Source organism: Topomyia yanbarensis, chromosome 1 (assembly GCF_030247195.1).
Source record: "Topomyia yanbarensis strain Yona2022 chromosome 1, ASM3024719v1, whole genome shotgun sequence".
Taxonomy (NCBI): domain Eukaryota; kingdom Metazoa; phylum Arthropoda; class Insecta; order Diptera; family Culicidae; genus Topomyia; species Topomyia yanbarensis.
This window is the reverse complement of record NC_080670.1, coordinates 71519666-71539494: the sequence shown is the minus strand read 5'-3', so window position 1 is coordinate 71539494 and position 19829 is coordinate 71519666. Positions and strand designations below refer to the sequence as shown.

At 36.0% G+C, this 19829-nt stretch overlaps 1 long non-coding RNA gene across 1 annotated transcript; it reads right to left on the bottom strand.

The window, feature by feature from the left end:
• LOC131676323 (uncharacterized) lies at positions 1 to 608 on the bottom strand. The gene is made up of 3 exons (XR_009303122.1): positions 493 to 608; positions 266 to 434; positions 1 to 115 (listed from the first exon to the last, which is right to left on the bottom strand). It is a non-coding gene; the product is annotated as an uncharacterized LOC131676323 (long non-coding RNA).
• Positions 609 to 19829: the final 19221 nt, after the last annotated feature.

Here is a 19829-nt window from a genome sequence, read left to right as displayed (position 1 = left end):
CATCGAAGCTCCTCCTCGGATGCGTGATGTTGAGCTGGCAACGCTGTGGACGGATTTGAGCCGGCGGATTGCTGAAATAAACTAATGCTTCCTGCCGAACCGCTGCGTACATGGGCTAAAAAAAATAAGAAGTAAGGCACTTGATGACATACTCATTACAGACTGAAAATTAAATGACTTAGAATATACAGTATTTTAAAAGAACAAGTAAAATCTGTCTGCGCCCTAGGTGAGCTTAAAAAATTGTTTGAAACATAGAACTTACTTCGCCCATATGCAGACGTAAATCCCCAATCGATCTGACAACCTTACGTGTACGTTTTCAGTCTCAGAAAATCGTTTCGTTCACTCAATCGTGCGACTATCACTTTGTCACCGGTGAGGTTTATGTTAGTTACCCCATTGTTGTGGGTGTTTTCAGCTTCATATATATCCTGCAATGAAACGTCCGTCAATAGTTGTAATAAAAGCAAATAACTCCAAACAATTTACCTTAAAGTTACCAGTCGTTCCCTCCCAGAACTTTAACCGCCCATCTGCACACCCAATCTCTATGAGATCATCAAAAAAGTCCGGATACCAGATCGGCGAAGTCTGGTAACATTTCTTCCGCGCTGAACTTCCTTCTCCAGGTGGCTGAAAACATTCCCCAGCGCTCATCTGATCTCGGGGTGGGATGAAGCCGTATGATTGGACTTACTGTGACCGCTGCTACATCATAGCCCTTAGTCGAATTATTCCACAAAAACCGAATTCGCAGATCCGCACAAAACCTTTTGGGCATACACGATTATCATTTGTGAAATGTTTCTCCAACTGGACGGTAAAATGAAACCATTCTGGGTTAATATTTTCCTGCATCTCATTCTGAAGATTGTACCTGGTGAAGTTAAACTGTAGTTTTTCTCTTCAATTTGAAAGCAAAACTGGTCGGCGAAATTTCTGGAAACGGGAGACAGCTGATGTTTTTGGATTCCTTGGCAGGATGAAACACATCAGAGTGGTAGAGAAAACAGAAAAAACAAAAAAGATGTCATCGATGTTTTAAGAGTACTTTTCACTTTAGAGCAGCGTTGTCAGATGGTTTTGTATAATAGGTTTGTTCTAGTACACAGAAGTTGCTCCGGAGCAAACAGAAGCAAAAAATAGGTTTGTTCCAGTACACGAAAGTCACTCCCTGTTGCTCCGGAGCAAAAAATTCTTGCTCCTTTTCACTCCGATTTGCTACCAGAAGAAGAAAAAGAAAAGAAGATAATACAGGAACGATTTTCTCCCTGTTTTCTCCGGAGTACTTCCAGTTTCTCCTGGTACTGGAACAAACCTAATACTTCCTTTTTACTTCGGTTTGCTAATGGAAGCAGAAAAAAGAGAAGAGAACATAGGAACGATTTTCTCTCTGTTTGCTCCGGAGTACTTCGACTGTCTACTGGTACTGGAACAAATCTAATATCGGTATAGTTCTAAATAAAAAATAGGTATTTATCGGTGTGAAGATGTATGCTAACCAAAAGTTACCTGCAAATTATTGGTTTTAAATTATAGATCATTCTAATGTTATGTAATCAAACCTACCGAGCTCAATCAATTTCAGAATCGGTTGTTGAGCTTCATTTGAAATTTTGATAGTAACCTGGCAGATTGCTGAATCAATTTCCGGATGATTTGATGTGGAAAAGGTGAAGACATTTTATAAAAAGGCCCATACGTAATATTAGTTGATCTTATTATATGCACGCAGCGAAATTTCAAATGCTTAATCCAACAAAAATGATTTTTGATTTGAATCGTAACTCTATTATTGATTCAAACCTCATGGAATTTTAAACGCACATTTTTTTTATTGTTGAACTAACAATATTATTTTTACTTCAATCAAATTGTATTTTATGTAAGTCTTGCATAGTACCAAATCAGCGTGTATTGTGTATTTTTTGCGTGGATTCTATGCTCCGTACATATTTTTCTTTTATTTATGTAAGTAAGAAAAGCAAAGTAAAACCCTCACAATTTCTTTACTATGTAAAATTTCCGTTTCCGCAGACTTCACAGCGCAGTCACAGCATACAGGACAGATATTCTCTGGGTAAGTGTCAATATTAAAATAATTTAAATATATTGACAGTAACATTACCTTTCTAACTTTCAGAACAACCCTGAAATGTTGGAAGTTGTTTGGCAAATGAATAAGTAAGTTTTTGAAACGTGCTATTATTAATAAAAATTAAACCCTAAAAATTGTTTTATTTTTATTTAAAAGAAACAAACATTTCAATGGTAATTGTTTATTGTATTATTTGTTGCTTCAACAACAGAATATTATTGAACTAATCGTGTTCACATCATTCGAGTAATAACACAGTGTCGATCGTTTCAACAATTTTATTGTTAATTCAACCGATAACGTGATTTAAATGCAGAAACGTCAAAACCAGAATTTATTGTAGAAATAACAATATTATGAATTGAATCAATTGTTGAATATTATTAGCCCTGAGATAATAATAATTATTATTGAATTCGAACCAGAATATTGTTATATCTACAATACATTTTTCTGCGTGTGAAAATCGTGGTTTTTTGGTAAAGGCCTAAACGCAATGGCGACGGAAGCGGAACGGCAACGGAAAGCGGCTGTCAATTATAATTTTGAATATATGCAAGTCAATGCGGTTGTCCGCAATGATGGCGGAACGGTAAACGCGGCGTTGTACTAAAAGAACAAAACCGCGTTTTTTTTGAAAAAATTCAAAAAGAGCGGCAATCGAAAACGCGGTAAACAGATTGTTTTAATTCAAATTCACCGAATTCCATATTCAGTGGAATCTAACGTATTGTATTGCGGATATTTAGGTTGGGCAGAGAGAGAACTTAATAGCAGCTTTTTTGTTTCATTCGATTTTAGAGGTTTTAACCTTAGGGTCATTCGCCTTTTTTGGAGTAGAAAAAAGATGGGCGGGTAATGTCAGAGACATAACCGGAGTGAAGTAGAATACACTTTAGGCTGTTAATGAGAACGCTACAAATTTGACTATATTCTGATAGGTTATATTAAAACCAGCCATTTCGTTATTTCTAATGGAAATACCGAAATATCGGTACACGTACATTGAAACCTAAAATATTCCAACATATTTATCCTCATATGGTAACCCTGAAATGAGCATTAAATGAGAGTGAATCAATTCATTTGGCAACAGTAGAGAATCGTATATACTTGTACCGTTATTTCGCTATTTCCATTAGAAATACCGAAATAACTTATTTCAATAAAACCTTTCAGAAATTAGAAAAAAATTGCAGCATTCGTATTAACAACTTAAAATGTATGCTACTTCATTTCGGTAATGTCGCACATTACCTACCCATCTGTCTAATCTAAAACAGAACAATTGTTTTGAAAACCGAATAATTGCGTAACCTAAGACGATTTAAAGCTACACTTTTGTTTAATCTCAACAGAAAACAAAATTACGTGTTAGTCCAACGAGCTTTCTGTCCCGTTGTTGTTGTGAATCGTTGAAATTTTGAACATTTTTCAAAGCGTTATGATTGCGATTACATGGAGCAACGTTGGTTGAATGATATTTATTAAGTTCTCCCAATTAATGTTCTATAGCTAAACTATGATCATATTTCCTTAGGAGGCGCGTTTTACCCCATGTTTTCATAAATAATAATATGCTCGAACCTTAACCAAGCAGGTATCTTAGAGTGGATTGTTCACAATAATGGAGCTTTTCATTTGTGTAGCCGCGATATTCGCAAACAAAATAAGTAAAAAGCACATTGCGTCATTTAGTCGCACACAAAATAATGTGGATACAATTAATCTGTTTTACGGACCGTTATTCAACTAAGTTTATAACATGATGATACGTACAACTTTTTCTCAGTTTGCTCCGAGTACCGAGTATTTTAAAGTTCCCCTGGTAGTGTAAAAATGCTCTATATACTCGTAAATAAACTTTAGTAACTTAAGTAACTCGTATCAAATCATCAACAGAAAATCATATTATCAGTATCCAATAAGCCAACACCATCTCCTTTACACAACGAAACAACCAGTACGCACTACGCCGTAGTCTACGGCTTGCCAGAGGAAACAAACACACAGATAAATTCACCACGGTGCACCCTGGGACGCGCGCCGTGGTGAATTTATCTGTACAGGCACCTAACGCCACATATAATTTAAAGAACAAGAGAGCGCGGTTCTCGCACCAAACCACTCCATCGCCAATCCATTTATTCAGCTCTGAAAAAAATTAAGTGTTGTGTACAAGACACGACCACGATGACATTAAAAATACAGCCAGTTTTATTAGCAAGCAATATTCATAATTGTTGAATTTTTAAATTAAAATCGATAACCTATAGTGTGATAAATTCAAGTTTTGAAAAAGTTTTATTCAAATCCATGAAATGGGAACATAAATTAATGATGCTCACAAAACCTTTCATCTATCTTTAAATACCTACTATCAAATCAAATGTTTGCAATCACGATAGAAAAATAACTGGTCGTAAATCAAATTATTCGTAAACGAAAAAAGTTTAACATATGTGCATATAACGGCAGGTTTAATTAACATTAACATTAACTCTGAAATGTTCTATATTTGGGGTCTCAAAAAGAACCATTCTAAGGGAATCATTCAAATTAACTGTTTTGCATGTGGGGTCCTGAAAAGAACTATTGTTGGAATCCTGAAATGGACTATTTGTGGGATCCACAAACACGAGTGCTATGGAATGAAAAGTACTAAACTAACTAAGGGCTTTTGGTTTAACAAAAATAACATGCAGAATGGAACAATTAGTCAGCTGCAAAAAAAAGTTTGCCATCTGTTCCAGCCACACGTTACTTACATCAGATAAATATTTCGAAATGAAAAGAAACAACCTTTCCCTTCAGCATCTAATATGAAATACTGATAGTTTGAAATGTGACATCGGCTTTTATCACCTTCGCATTGTTGATGGACTGACTGCCTTCATGCAGAATAACGAAAAAATATTTGCGGATTCTTTTTGGTACGGCTTTCGCTAGCTGGCAGTGTTGCCACATCCTCCAATTTTCTGAAACATTGCAGAATTTTGGATTATGTTTCCGAAAGACTCTTTTTAATAAATCACAGGTTTTCGTTAATTTCAACCTGCAAATGTACTTTAAGTAGCTGCACATATTTGTATTGTTTCGGAAGGATAAATTTAAACAAATAACAGATTGTTGCAAATTTCAGATTGTCAATATACGCGCATGCAACAAATAACGAATATAAACTGCGCAATTGGATTATCGCTGTCAAAGATTGGAAACATTCCAATTTATTCTTAATTGTTTGTTATTGTTATAGCCCTTAAAAGGGCTTATAATTTAACAATAATAACATGCAGAATGGAACAATTAGTCAGCTTCAACGTAGGTTTTCCAACTCTTCCAGCCGCGCGCTATTTACATCGGATCACCCCCAGCGGTAGCAGTGATCAAATGCAGCACTCATCGCAGCGCATTGTCAACATGCATGATTACTACTGCTGTTCTTTACGGCCCGACGTTCGACGGGAGAATGAAGTCGTTCGAGAAATGATATTCTTTAAATAGTCGAGGATGACGTCATTCATAGAAGCGTAGTGTGCTGGGTGCTCAAATTTGTCGTACGAGACGCTATAGGCACGATGTTATTTGTCTGGCAAAAGAGCAACAACTGATTCAAACAGGCACAAGGCACATTTATTTATAACTTTTCGTGTTCGTTTGAATCACTAACACACATGTGACACATATTCCCAATCAGATGCAGTCATGGTATCTGTTACCAACCATCGAAGAATGAAAGCTGAAACGCAGCAGCTGCTACGCTTACAACGTCAGAACACAAACTAACGAATTTTTCTTGTAGTCTCTTTTTATACGCGTCGCAGCTCATTCAATGAAAAAGAGGCAGTCCCAGCAACGTTTGCTTTTGAGCGAATTGAACCAACCAATCATGGATCAGATAATTATTACTTTCATAAAATCCATTATTTCCGCTATTTTTAGTAATTGTACATACTACCGAATTGGACACAAAATTGTTGTACATATTTCCAATCAGATAGCGCATTAATCTTATTTTTTCATTCAGTACAAATGCAGATATTCTCGTTTAAAAAATCGGGTAAAATCCTGGCAGAAAATTTTGAAACGGGACCCCTATATTGAAACGTTAGAAGTATTCTACTTCAAAAGCTTTTTTCTAAAAATCTCCAATCATATGTGCGGCTTTGGGAATCGAACCCAAATAAGCAATTTTCGTGTGCGTACTAATGGACCAGAAGAAATTCAAAGATGGCGGCATGAAAAACATGAACGAAATTCACTGTTGAAACTGTACTGTATCTCTGTTACTTTTTGTTCTTTTAACGAACAGTTTTGTGAATTAGTGCATACACAAGATAATAAAAAGCTGGGAAAGATAAGAAACGATTTTTTAACAAGAATAAAAGATAGTTTGTTCGTTCTAGCACATCTGGTACAACGTCAATACACTTTGGATTTTGCGTACTGTTGATTTATCGACGTCCACCAAACGAACCATTATACAGATGCCACTAGTGTAACAAAGTATTTTAATTTAAACAATTAAGGAAACTGGCACGTCGGTGGGCATACTACGGAACCGTGGTTATTTTATCTACTAGACAGCTACGTTTCTTGTTACTCTAGTTTTGTTCACAGTTTACGTTCTGACGAACGCGAAAAATCATTTGGATGCACAGACCAACTTCGTAAGCCACTTTGCAAGCAAGTGTACAAAGCAAGCGTTAGCCAGGATAAACTAATTGACATTGATTGAAAAGGAGAAACCCGCTACCGGATAAGATACGTAAACCATTTATCTGCAGTATATCAAAGATACTGGTTCATGGTTGGGTCTTTGGTAGAAAGTTTTGAATATAATCAAACCTGCGATTCTCAAGATTCGGTTACAGGTTTGGTCAAAAGATCTGAAGTCGTTGGATGCTTTCGAATCGATGGTGTTCTTCATTGTTCGTTTTTCTATTGGTGTTCTTCATTATTTCAATCAGTTTAGGTTCGGATTCGGAAGTTGTATGACCAGCTATTTTGACAAATGCGATGTCTATGTCCTTCCATAGCACCCACTTGGTAGAATTGACAACCGTTTTTCTTTAAAAAATATAGATGTCATGCAAATTGTTCTACCGAATTCCGACATGGCTATACTAATTTCTTGCCATGACCTGAATATTTGGCGTTACGCTATCCATAATTTACATCTTTATCCAAATATACATATACCCCGCAGCAGGTGAAGCGATTGTAATCAATCACCAGATATCCAATCTATTCCCCCTTCAGTGAAAGCATCAAGGACAATCTAACAAAAATATTTCACATGATTAAACCAGGTTTATATTATTCGAGCATGCAATGATTAAACCAATTTTTGTATTAGAATCCGTGAACAAGGTTGTCGCATTGTAGTTCGGATGGATAGTATCAGTAGTCCTGTGCCATTATTTACTACATCATTGCTGTACTAATCAAGGAATCGAGTGGACCGACCACGATTGATAAAGCAGACATTCACTGCGATGAGCTTCGTAAAAGGAAAGTCGCTTTGGTTTGGTCCAAATTTGTCAACAAAGGAATGCCAAGCGCTATTCGAGCTCTAACCGCTGATGTTCATTGCGTTTTGAATACGCGGCAATGGTCGCGGTTTTTTTAGTACAAACCGCGACAATTCCGCGTACCGTTGCCGTTCCGCTTCCGTCGCCATTGCGTTTGGGCTCGAAAGAAAAAAGAAATCGGTATTTTTAGTAACTTTATTGGTATTGAAATTAACAATCGGTTTAAATATCGATATTCTGCAACACTGTTTTGGGGTTCATCTACGTCAAAACAATGTTTTTGACAAATTGGAATGAACTCTTGGAGTTCATACCCAGTAAACGAAACGGCGAATAGCCAGATTAAAACAGATGCCGGCTAGTGGTAGGCTACTGGAACTATGTTATAGGCTACCCGCCGTAACTTTATTTCATATTCCACACTCGAAGTTCATCCAAATGGTGAAAAAGTATGGAGAATCGAGGTAAAATAGGACAGGGGAATACAGAGTAAAATGGGCAGCTCGAAGAATTTTTGATTTTTTCAATAGTTAGAGACACCAAATTAACGTGACAGTATTCAGAATTGATCCAGCGATGAAAACGGAAGCTGTTCTGCATATAAAATTTTTTGACGAGAAAGGTCTATTGATTGATAAAATTGTCAATTGTCGGATATCAGATGTCTATGCGTCTTCAATGCTACTTTTGAATTGTTAATTCACAAGAATTAACATAATTCTTCAAAGGGGCAAGAGAATTTTGCAAACAAACTTATTTTGCTCATTACCTCGCTGCAGGTTGGAATTTTATGAATTTTATTTTACTCGTTATTCCACATGTTTATGCTTCGTAAAAACAAAAGAAAAGTTTATTTACAAAATTAATTAGCCCTTTCGAAAAGTTAGTATGAAATTGTCAAATCTCAACCAAAAAATGTCAATAAGTGATTTGTCCTAATTGTTCACGGTCGAGGGGCGACTCACTCTAGTATTTTCGATTCAGGCTAACGTATTGAGAGGCGTATTTGTGCCTTTTTCACGAAATGACATGTATTTTGTGTATTGATGAGTATTGATTATTTTTTTCATAATAGTTACGTATTAGCGAATTAAAAACGTATTTGTGTATTGTTCACGAAATGCAATGTATTATGCGTATTGGTGAAATAATTCATAATTCTTATGGATTAGTGTACTAAATCGTTCAATTGTATGCACGCATAGTATTTTTGTTGAATAATCAATTGAAACCGATGTTACTGAATTTTGACGTTTAAATGTTATTGTAGAAGGCAAGTAGAATAATTTCATAAACGCAAAAAATAAAATTAGTACAAATGGAATTACTAGTGATTTTTCAAGATTAAAGAACAATTAGGCATTATGAAAATTTTATTATTTAGAGAATTAGTGACTTCTTCAGTTTGCTTCTACTGGTGAGAAGCAGGAAGCGGGGAGATTTACCAGATATGCTGCTATTGTTGAACCAAGGCTGATGAACATGTAATTGAAGTAACCTTTATCACAGATAACAGACGTTTAGGCTCGATTTGAATCGTGTGTAAATACCCGCTACTGAAATTCCGAATAAATAAGACGCCTGAAACACGTTTGGCAAACGTTTGTAGATGTCGCAGTGATCGATACAATGCAGTTAGAGAGCAGCTGTCAAACATGTGTAGCAAACAGTTGCGCAGATGGCAATAGTGAAACACGGATTTCCAACGTTTATCAATTTGAAAATTTACACAGGTTTTTGAAGAAATTTTGTTCTAGCCTAAACGTCTGTTATCTGTGCCTTTATCTTTAGTTTGGTGAAAACTAATTAGGCTTGCTGAATTCTAATTAGGTTTACCCTATGGTATTTTTTGAGCAACGCGGTATTATATTTAATCACTGCAGTATTATCTAAATTTATTTCAAAAATTGAGATGCTTCTCAGTAAAAATGAGATGCTCCTCAGTAAAATCAGCCGAAATTCCTTGGTTGTACTAGACTCGGTTGCGTCACTAGAGCCTGAATTCTGGCAGAATCCAGCCGGAATTCCAACTGAACTTAGAGTTATGGCTGAACTCATACCTTCAAGCGACGTAATTCGGATTCTTGTGTTTTGTATTATTTTTTTTATTTTGATTTTAGAGGTTTTAACCTTAGGGCCATTCGCCTCTTTTGTGGTTAGAGTAATCTCTTGTGGAAAAATCTCTAACCCTATGTGCGGGGTTGGGAATGGAACCCAGGTGAGCTGCGTACAATCTTGTGTTTTGCATTCTCAATCCATCGACCGTTGGTTTCGATTCTATTCCCCCAACGAGTGTTGATTTATAATGCAACCTATATATCTAAGCAAAATGATCCATCGCAATGCGAACTTCGAACTTGCAAGATTTTAGAGATTCACTATTTAGGGTAAACAATAAACCATTCTTTATGTCGATAAAACGACCGAATTCTTGTACAAAAATTTCCTACTGATGCTGGTAGGAAGTTTCGGATTTACCTATGTTCACGTCCCCTGGGAGTATTTTCAAATCTACGGAATGTTTGTTTTCTTTAAAGATAATGGGATTGTTCCTCTGAATCAAACTAACAAGAATTCTGATTGATTTCTGCCTTCTTGTTATTCTAATGATTCACCGATTCTGAATCCGTTTGCTGGGAGTCCCAATTCCGAGAAAAGTAAACAATCTAGCTTGAAAAAACATACGCTATGTCATAATAAGATATATACTGAATTAGTTTCATTTGGCTTGAAATTAATGTAATATTTGTATGGCTTGTATCAACAGTGTATTACTTGACGAATTGGATTGTTATCGACGCATTGAAAAATATTTCCGGCACTAACGTATTTTGTGTATTAGTGTATTTTCGACGTATTGAAAAATTCTTCCAGAAGTAACGTATTTTTAGTGCATTAATGTATTTTCGGCGTATTAAATGTATTAAGGTGTATTGAAGCATTTCTGGTGTATTTTTTCAATTGGGTATTTTCAATTCACTTTGAATGGGGAGTGAACTGCCCCTCGTTTACGGTAGAGTCTGTGTATTAAAGAATCCCATACAGAAGAATGCGCAACACTGCATAAAATGACGACTATTTCTTTGTTTCTGGCACCCACAGTTTTTGCTGTAACTATGAGTGACTTCAACAGAGTTACACAATAAATTGATACGAAGCAAATTGTAAACTTACTGTTTCATGGCTTATATCACTTTATTTATAATACTTTTCCATGTAATTTCTTATACATTGTTAGGGGTCATCCATAAATGACGTAGAATTTTTTGAGCGATTTTTAACACCCCCCTCCCCCATCGTAGCATTTCGTCACAAACCTCTGAATACCCCCCGTGGTAATTACGTAGTTTGACGGTAACCCCAACCCCCCCCCCCCCCCATTGTCACCGTAAAAAATGAAAAAAAAAATAAAAAACGATGCTAGTTAGATGAAACGGGTAAAGTTGTCGTGACATCAGGTCAACCCCTATTCCCGTTAAAAAAGCTACGTAGCATGACATGACCCCATACCCCACTGTTGTCACACATCATCACAAAATACAAAACTCCCCCCTCCCCCATAATATGCTACGTCATTTATGGATGGTCCCTTATGTGAATATAAAAAAAATTGTTCAGTTTAGTCAATTGATATATTTTCCCATAGTAGTAATTTTGTTAACACTACTACTTTTTTACTGTTTATTTTACACGAAGGGTAGCCACTGACATGTTTGATAGGTAGATTTGGCTTCGCTCTGGGCGCACTTTTAAACACCTTTGGGTTACGGGTAGAATATAAACAAAGAAGGGGCCATTCATAAATTACGTAACGCTAGAATGTTACGTAACATGTGTTTTACTCTGGAACATTTTTTTGAAGTATTTGTTATGTAATAGGGGTGAAGCCGGGATACCTGAAAATCTAGCAAATACCAATGATTTGCTAGATTTTCAGAGCAGCGTGTACTCAGTGCCCTAACGCGACTTCCGGGAGGTTAATTGGTGTTTGTCTAGAAAGTACTCCAATTATGATATTTTCATTTATAACTCAACACTGAGTAAACGAAAAAATCTAAGGGGCCGTACACAAATGACGTAGCTTTTTTTCGGCGTTTTTCGACCCCTCCCTCCCCCCTCGTAGCATTTTGTCACAAAACTCTAACCTCCCCCTTGTAAATAACGTAGCATTTCTGACAACCCCCCCCCCCTTTCCAACGCGACCGGGGAATGAAGAAAAAATATGTTTTACAATTTTTTTAAATACGTGTGTTTACAAAATTTTTGACGGATTTTATCAACATTTTGATTATAACAGCAAATTGCGAACAAAATAAACCCATTTCATGACAAATATCGCGTTAATAATTTTGTTTTGAGTTTTATATGTCATGGAACATGAACAAAAGATCTCTCAGTTCACGATGCTGCAGCTGCCCATGATTCTAAGAAGCATACATTCGATAAAATTACTAAATTTTGTTTGGTTGAATCCGAAGAGAAAACTTAATTCAGCTAACAAACTAAGTCTACTAGTTAGCAAGATTAGCTAACTAATGTAGCAGGTTAAATCCGTATACACGTAAACTTACCACATTAAAAATTTCATGAAAAGTAACTTGTGTGAATTTAAATTTATTTCTCTTGGGTCCTCCATTCCCATCATCCATCAAATTGTTTTTTTTCTAATCAATGGGTTTTAATTCTCGTAAAAAAAAAATCTTAATGCTACGTCGCGCAACTTCTGACCCTACCCTCCCCCTCGTCACACTTCGTCACAAATTTAGTATACCACCCCTACCCCCCAAAATGCTACGTCATTTATGCATGGCCCCTAATGCTGTTGCAATCCCAACCGTTGTTGGCTCATTCATTTTTACAGGGGTTAGAATCTGACCCAGTTTCGCTTCAAGCTAAACGGGTATAATTTTTAAGCATGAGTATTTTTTATAAAATTGAGTGACTCTTCACTATTTTTGTGTTTTTTTTGTAATTGTTTCATTTGACTAACAGTTGTCTATCTAGTAAAAGTGTTGATGGTATTAGTTTAACGTATCCAGATTCAAAAACAAATATTTCGCGTTAAAAAGCCGGTATAGAGTTCTATGTTAGAAATTTTAAAAGGAAGTATTGTGACATTAGCGGACTATTTGCCGTGCCATGATACTGGTGGTTCCAGTCTTCCCAAACAGAAAAACAAAACGAACAAAAAATCAGCTGAAGCATCCCATGAAATGGTTATTTGATTTTTAAGTGCATGAACTTTTCAATGATTGCTAAGCTCACTCTACGAAAATGTTTTGTCGGCATTGGTTTCATTACACTTGTTTTCGCTTGTCCAGACATTTACTAGAGGGCCACTAATTTGACAATCTAATGGTTTCGAACAAGAAGCTCTGATATAAAGACTCGACTATCTCATGTTGACCATTTATCTATCAGTGTCATTCTAATCGAATTCGAAATGCTTTTGACAGATCTCGTGATAGATTGGAATGACACTGACTGATGAATGGTAAACAAATAATTGAGATGTCCAGTCCAAAGACCATATTTACCATACAAAATACGCGGCGAGTCGAACAGTAAATTTGGCTGCACGGTTTACTAAGTTATTTCTTGAGCGTTTTTTCAAAAAGACATATCTACAATGAGTGACTCTCATTGTTTACTTTCTCTTCTGTTAATAATTCGATCGCTTTAGCATTTATTCCTCAACTCTTTGCATAATATGCTAGTCCAAACCACCGTCTTTCGATCTGTACTGTAAAATAAGTGAAAAGTGCTCTAGCGACGCCGTAATAATCGAAAGAGAAAGTAAACAAAGAGAGTCACTCATTGTAGATATATCGTTTTGAATAAAAGCTCTAGATTTTGTCTGCTAGTTTTGACAACCAGGAGTTTTGTGTAAACATCGAATGGCTTGTAGTCTTAATGAATGAGATTCCTTTTCCCTACTTTGCACGACTGAAATTGCTCTTATGATGTCTTTGGGAAAATACACAATCTAGATAGATTATTCAGCTTTTTGTCGGTGGCTGCGTTTCTAAATGCGCACCCAACTTTAACAAGTTGTTCGTCCAGTGTCAATTCTGACAAATCATAAGCAGTGTCAATTTTGACAAGCCATCCCTTCAGCCTCAAGTTTCACAGCTCTCATCTTCCTGCTCATTTTTGTTCTCTCTACCGTTAAACGTCAAATTTGACTTTTTCGTTGATATCAATTTGCTTTGTCCTTTGCGTATCTAAATGCTGATCAATAGATTATAGCATATTCTCAGCAGTTTGAACCTTGAACCTCGGCTCTCGCCTGAATTTCGACAGAAAAAAATATCCGCATAGAAAGTTGACAAACGCATGTCGCTGATGTTTGGTTTTCCTCAGTATTTCGGTTGGAATACTCAATTGTGAGAAATAAATAAATAAAAAATAAGAAGAAATTGCGCGTGGTTAGTCGATCGATCGATCCGCCATATTTGTTTACATTACTCAATTGGAACCGTTGTTTTGGGTTCGATTAGAACTTTATATTTCGTCCTTCACATCATCTCTGGCCAAGTCTTTATTCAGCAATTAAGCGTTAGTCTACGAATTTCAGTACATTTTTATAAAATTATTCAATACAAAATGAACCGTAGACCTCGACATTATCATTTAAAATGTCCGTGGTACAATCGCAAATATACCAGAAAAGTAAGTTATATTATGATGTTCTGTTGACCGTTTTTATTTAATATTGTTTTGATACTTAGCCGAAACATGTTTGGTTAGCTACTGATCATCAAAATGAATATAATCTTCAAAATGATGGTGATGTGGAGCTATATCAGAATGTCGATGTCAATTTTTGGAACAGTAAAACAATGCGTGAGCGTAACAGTTCAACCAAAAGATGAAAATTCTGCTAACAAAAACTTCATTTCAATTTGTAAACTAAGAACGCAAATAGACTAACAGCTAATAAACTGATTCACTCGTTGTTATTGATCATTAAATCATTTTTTGCCATCCAGTTGATCTTATTCCTTCCTATTGTTTATTACAATTTATTTGGTGTTACCTGCATTTATCATTTGATGTATATGTTATAATGTATATGTTATAACTCATTGTGATTTAATTTTGATGTAATGTAAAATTTGAAACTGTAAAATCTGAAATCGGTACACTCACTTTTTATTCCAATATCTAAATATAACACAAGTTGTTATACATATCAACCGTTGATACAATTGTGTTATAATCTTGTTATGTCCTTCTGATCGGGTTACCATCTTGTCAACTAAATTTGTCTTTGTTTTATTGAGTTTTCATGCGGAATGATGAATATAGCTTATATAGTATAACTATCGAAGAACTGATAAGGACTAGGACACTAGCTAGCGATATTTATGATAACGTAGATTTTTCTAAATTAATTCTCTATAAGTCTATAAGTACAGCGAACCAAACGGCACGTCAACACACGGACGCCGTTGGATGTGCCAGAAACGTAATGAAGTCCGGCCAAAATTCATTTCTTTGCATTGTGCTGAGTTAGAAGTTTTGTAATGGCACTGGTAATGACGTATAATGCGGCAATAAATCGTATAGGCGCACCTCGATTGTGCCCTAACGCTTTTACATACGATAACGTGTTTCAAGTAATTTTGAAAATTGAAGTTCTCTGCAGTAGGTAACTTGCTACAAATGATATGAACAATTCCTGTTCCATTAGAGTAAAGCAAAGCCTCCCTCCCTTTTAACTTACCAGGCCGGGGTGCTTGGAATGAATATAAAATATTTGAGAAGCATGATCACCTTATACATGACCTTGTTTTAGCGAAGGGCCACAATTTTATATGAGATTAGCTCCTCTGAAAATACGTTTTATAACCGCAATGATAAAATTAGTACTGTAATTTGACATTCTAATTGAAATTAATTCTTTTTTCAAAACAACCTGGTAACCCATTCACATTCCCAGAATAATCGACTTACACGTAATAGCATCACCGGATAAACTGATTTTTTCAGTGTCTCCATTTTGTCAGCCTAAAAACCACTATGAGGCAGTTCATCGCTATTTTAGCTAAATATTGTAATAGAGTTTGCGACATGAAATGACTCAATACTTTATTATTACGACCAGCAATAGATAGAATATCTAAAAATTGGTACCAAAGTTTCGTATAATAAAAATTATCCAAATGCTGTGAAATACTTGTGATTGATTGATCGAAAATTCGAAACATGTGCCCAATTCTAACGCCATATTAAGATTGAGTTGTATAGAAATACCAACTAAATGGCGGCAATAGGAATAGATTCAAATTGAGCTAAGCACCATATGTGCGTTATCCGTATAGATTGGGATCATAAAAAAAAATTAAAGGGTTGTGTACAGGACACGACCACGGTGACATTAAAAATGTAGCTTTTTTCAAGAGCGTGCAAATGAATTTTATCTATCACACATATCGACTCACGTTCTTGCGCACTCGCCTGTTTTCATATGTTACAATTTGCTATATACCCTCCCCATTAAAACATAATTTATTGAAGGTCTTTTAACGGTAATCTATTAATTAATCAAGTATCTCACTAGGTGATTAGCATTATTTGGCTGATCCATCTAGTAAAAATAGGCTGGTCTGTCTAGAAAATATATTCAAAAGAAAAGTTCCATATTGAGAACTGTGATGAGGAAGCCCACGCCCGCCAACGGAAATATACAGATTCTCTATGAAATATGAAATTTCATTTTCCATTTAAATTTTCGATAATGTATTAATGAACTTAAGTAAACAATCTTAAGTTTAGGTATTTCTTGATCGATTAGTGGTGAAAAAAATGAAATTATTTGATAAATTACATTGTTATACAACGTTCGCACTACCAGTTAAAACGGGTTTTTATGCTATCTTGGTGACCTTTTCTTGTAGCTAATTATTATAACTTATTATAATAATTAGCAACAACTCTGTATTGTAAACATTGTATTATTAAACCAATTCTGCAGCATTTTATGTTATATAGGTGTTTAATGTGGTAATAGGACTGACATAATTATATCTTCAGTACAGCGGTTTGTTTCATAATTTACTCTTACTGGATAAACTGGGAAAACTATTTGAAGTCCAGTAACGCTTAAGACATGGCTTGAATTTGAATCGAAAAAGAGCACAAGCTTAAACTGCAGCTGTGACGGTAAGTTCTGTTTCAAAATTTTCCGTTGTGTACAGTACGAAACAAAAGTGTTTGAAATTAGAAAACAAAAAGTTCTGCTGGGAATGTGATTGTTTCCGATGCAATTACACTCAGGTTTTTTTGCGCAGGGGATACAGGCCGTGTAAATGAAAACCGCGTAAATATCAAAAAAATGCGTAAATGAAAACCGCGTAAAAAAACCTGAGTGTGCTCTCCTATATAAAATACTACGCTGCTGAACAGTGCAATAACTACAGAAGCACGTTGTCAGATGCCTTACTGATAAAAAAAAACATAACCGAAATATATATATCACATACAACCGAAATATGAAACATATGAAAACCAATAGGCTCTTTACCCTACGCAGCTACAAAGTGCCGTAAACATGGATTAACAAGTTACAATGCACACGCATGCATAAAAATAAATATATTTTTTTTCAAACGCAACTCTAAAGCAGCACACATCGTATTGAATTAAATCCAAACCACCCCACCCACCCACTTTGCAAACCATTCTGTGACACCGTGCTGGTACTCGAAAAATCCGCACACGGCCACCGCTGTCGAAAATGCATAGCGTCTACCCAGGTAACTGGCATCCCTATCTCTACATACAGAGTTTGACAATAGGCAACATCGTTTTTCCACCGATCGATGGAGGTCAGTTTGACAACGTCAAAATCGCTCAAAATGTCATAAAAAACAATAGTAGCAGCAACGTCGTTGGTAGCAGTAAACAAAAGAAAACAATGAACACTTTAACTGATTTGATGTGAACTAAAGTGCCTCTCGTTCGTATTTAAAATTAATTTAGTTCATTTTGTTACAAGCAAAGTTCTTATGTTGGCTACGAAAATATGACGTCACGTCACCCTCTTGCGTCTACCGCTTATTGTAGTACCCAGACGCTGCAACCTGACCTTACCCGTTCGACATAAGAACAAAAACTGATTCAAACGTGTACGCGTCACCTCTATTTATAAACTAACCGTATATGGTTTAGTCACTTAGGTGCGAGTGTGTGCAAATGCCAACGTTGCCGAAAATCGATAGCGCTTATGGCATCGCCCGGAGACGATGTTGCTCGCATGGGATAAGAACAACAACTGATTTAAACAGACATGCGTCGCTTCTATTTATGACTTTTCGTGTTTCGTTGAGCCACTAAGCTGCCCTCTATTGATGGTTGTGTCTGAGAAATCTGCGGTAATTTTCCCGTTTTTCGTGAACTTTTTAATTTTACCAATTTCCAAAAGTCTACTTTTATTGGGGAGATATTAAATTATTACCAATATTTAAGTTAGGTATTTCTAAATCGGTTGGTGTATGAATGATTAAAATCCATCTAGTAATATCGGAGTTATAAGCGTGCAAACCTTACATAGTTTCGTTACATGGGATATAGTGTTGATTTTAGAATGACACCTAGCCCCAGATAGTGGAGTAAGACATTTTTAATGTCAAAAAATAAAAAAAGATGTTTATCGATGGCAAAGTTCATATCTTTTGCTTTCAATTAGATATACATTTGCAAGAAGATAAAGAAATAGAATTTCCGTTGATTAGTATTTCCAAGACGCAAAATTAAAAAAAAAAAAATCCACTATCCGCGATCTATACTTGCATCGACTTTGGATATTTTATAATTACATATCTAATTGAAAATCAAACTGCCGTGATTATAGAAGTATATTTGCTGTTCTCTTTTATTCCGTCGCACCGAAAAATCTTTTTTTCTTTCTTTTTGTGCATATGCTAGCGGGCTTAAATATTCTCGCTTTGATACGGGTGCAAAGTCAAAGAGTTTCCAAGGTGTTATCCGAAGTTGAAAGCGCTCGGCTCCGGTGCTTCAGAAATTTCAAAGCACCCTGCCCGAGTGTTTTCCGAAGCATCCAAGCACCGGATCGAAAATGTAACACCGCCACCGACACAGGTGCTTCGGTGCTTTGCATCGAGCACTGGCTTGGGGTGCTCATTTCAATACACTCGGTTGCGACACGGTTAAAATGCAGCACGCGGTGCCGTGGCGTGTTTGGACATGCCTGATTGCACATTTCTTGAGCGTTTTTTCAAAAAGTCATACCTGCAATGAGTTACTCTCTTTGTTTACTTTCTCTTTCGATTTTTACGGCGTCACTATAACACTTTTCACTTATTTTATAGTACAGATCGAAAGACAGTGGTTTTAACTAGCATATTATGCAAAGAGTTGAGGGATAAATGTTAAAGTGATCGAATTATTAACAGAAGAGAAAGTAAAGAAAGAGAGTAACTCATTGCAGATATGATGTTTTGAAAAAACGCTCAAGATTTTAGTTTGTCATTATTTTCTTATAGACGCAGCCTGCTGGTACATACATATTGAACTCCCGATATTGTTCCACAAAATAGTTAAATTACTACATATTATATATTTGTGTTACACAAATAAAATTAATTTTTTTGTTCTTTTGACGAAAACGGCTGAAAAAATTTATATGGAACTCAAAAATGTGAGTACTTATTTGCCGAGAGACGCAAATGCACTTGCATATCAGTTCCACCTGCTTCTCACGCAAGAGTTGTTTTTCGCGCAAATTGATATATGTATGATTTCTTTTGAATTTACATATTTTGAAATAAGTAGACGTGTGCCCGGTCAAACCATTCGGAATTCATTCTGAGTCGGAATCGGTTATTGCATTTGATTTGGAATCCATAATGACTCCATTCAGAAATCCGAACCGGTTCCGGAATGAGTTTAACTGGGTGGTAATTACTGTTAAGGCTGTGAACCATTTGGTGAAATTTTTAACTTTTAGTTGAAATCTGACACTTCGAAAGTTACCCTCTAAGAACGGTTGGTTTCAAAATCGTCCAATGAAGCACGTTCGTTGAACCAATTTGGACAACGTCCAAATAACCGTTCAACAAACGTCCATAGCTGGACTCGTGTTGCACGATTTTGAAACATTTTTCTGGACGTCTCAGTGGGTATTTGCAAAATAACCCTACTCTGGTCTGGAGCAGAGATGCCAGATA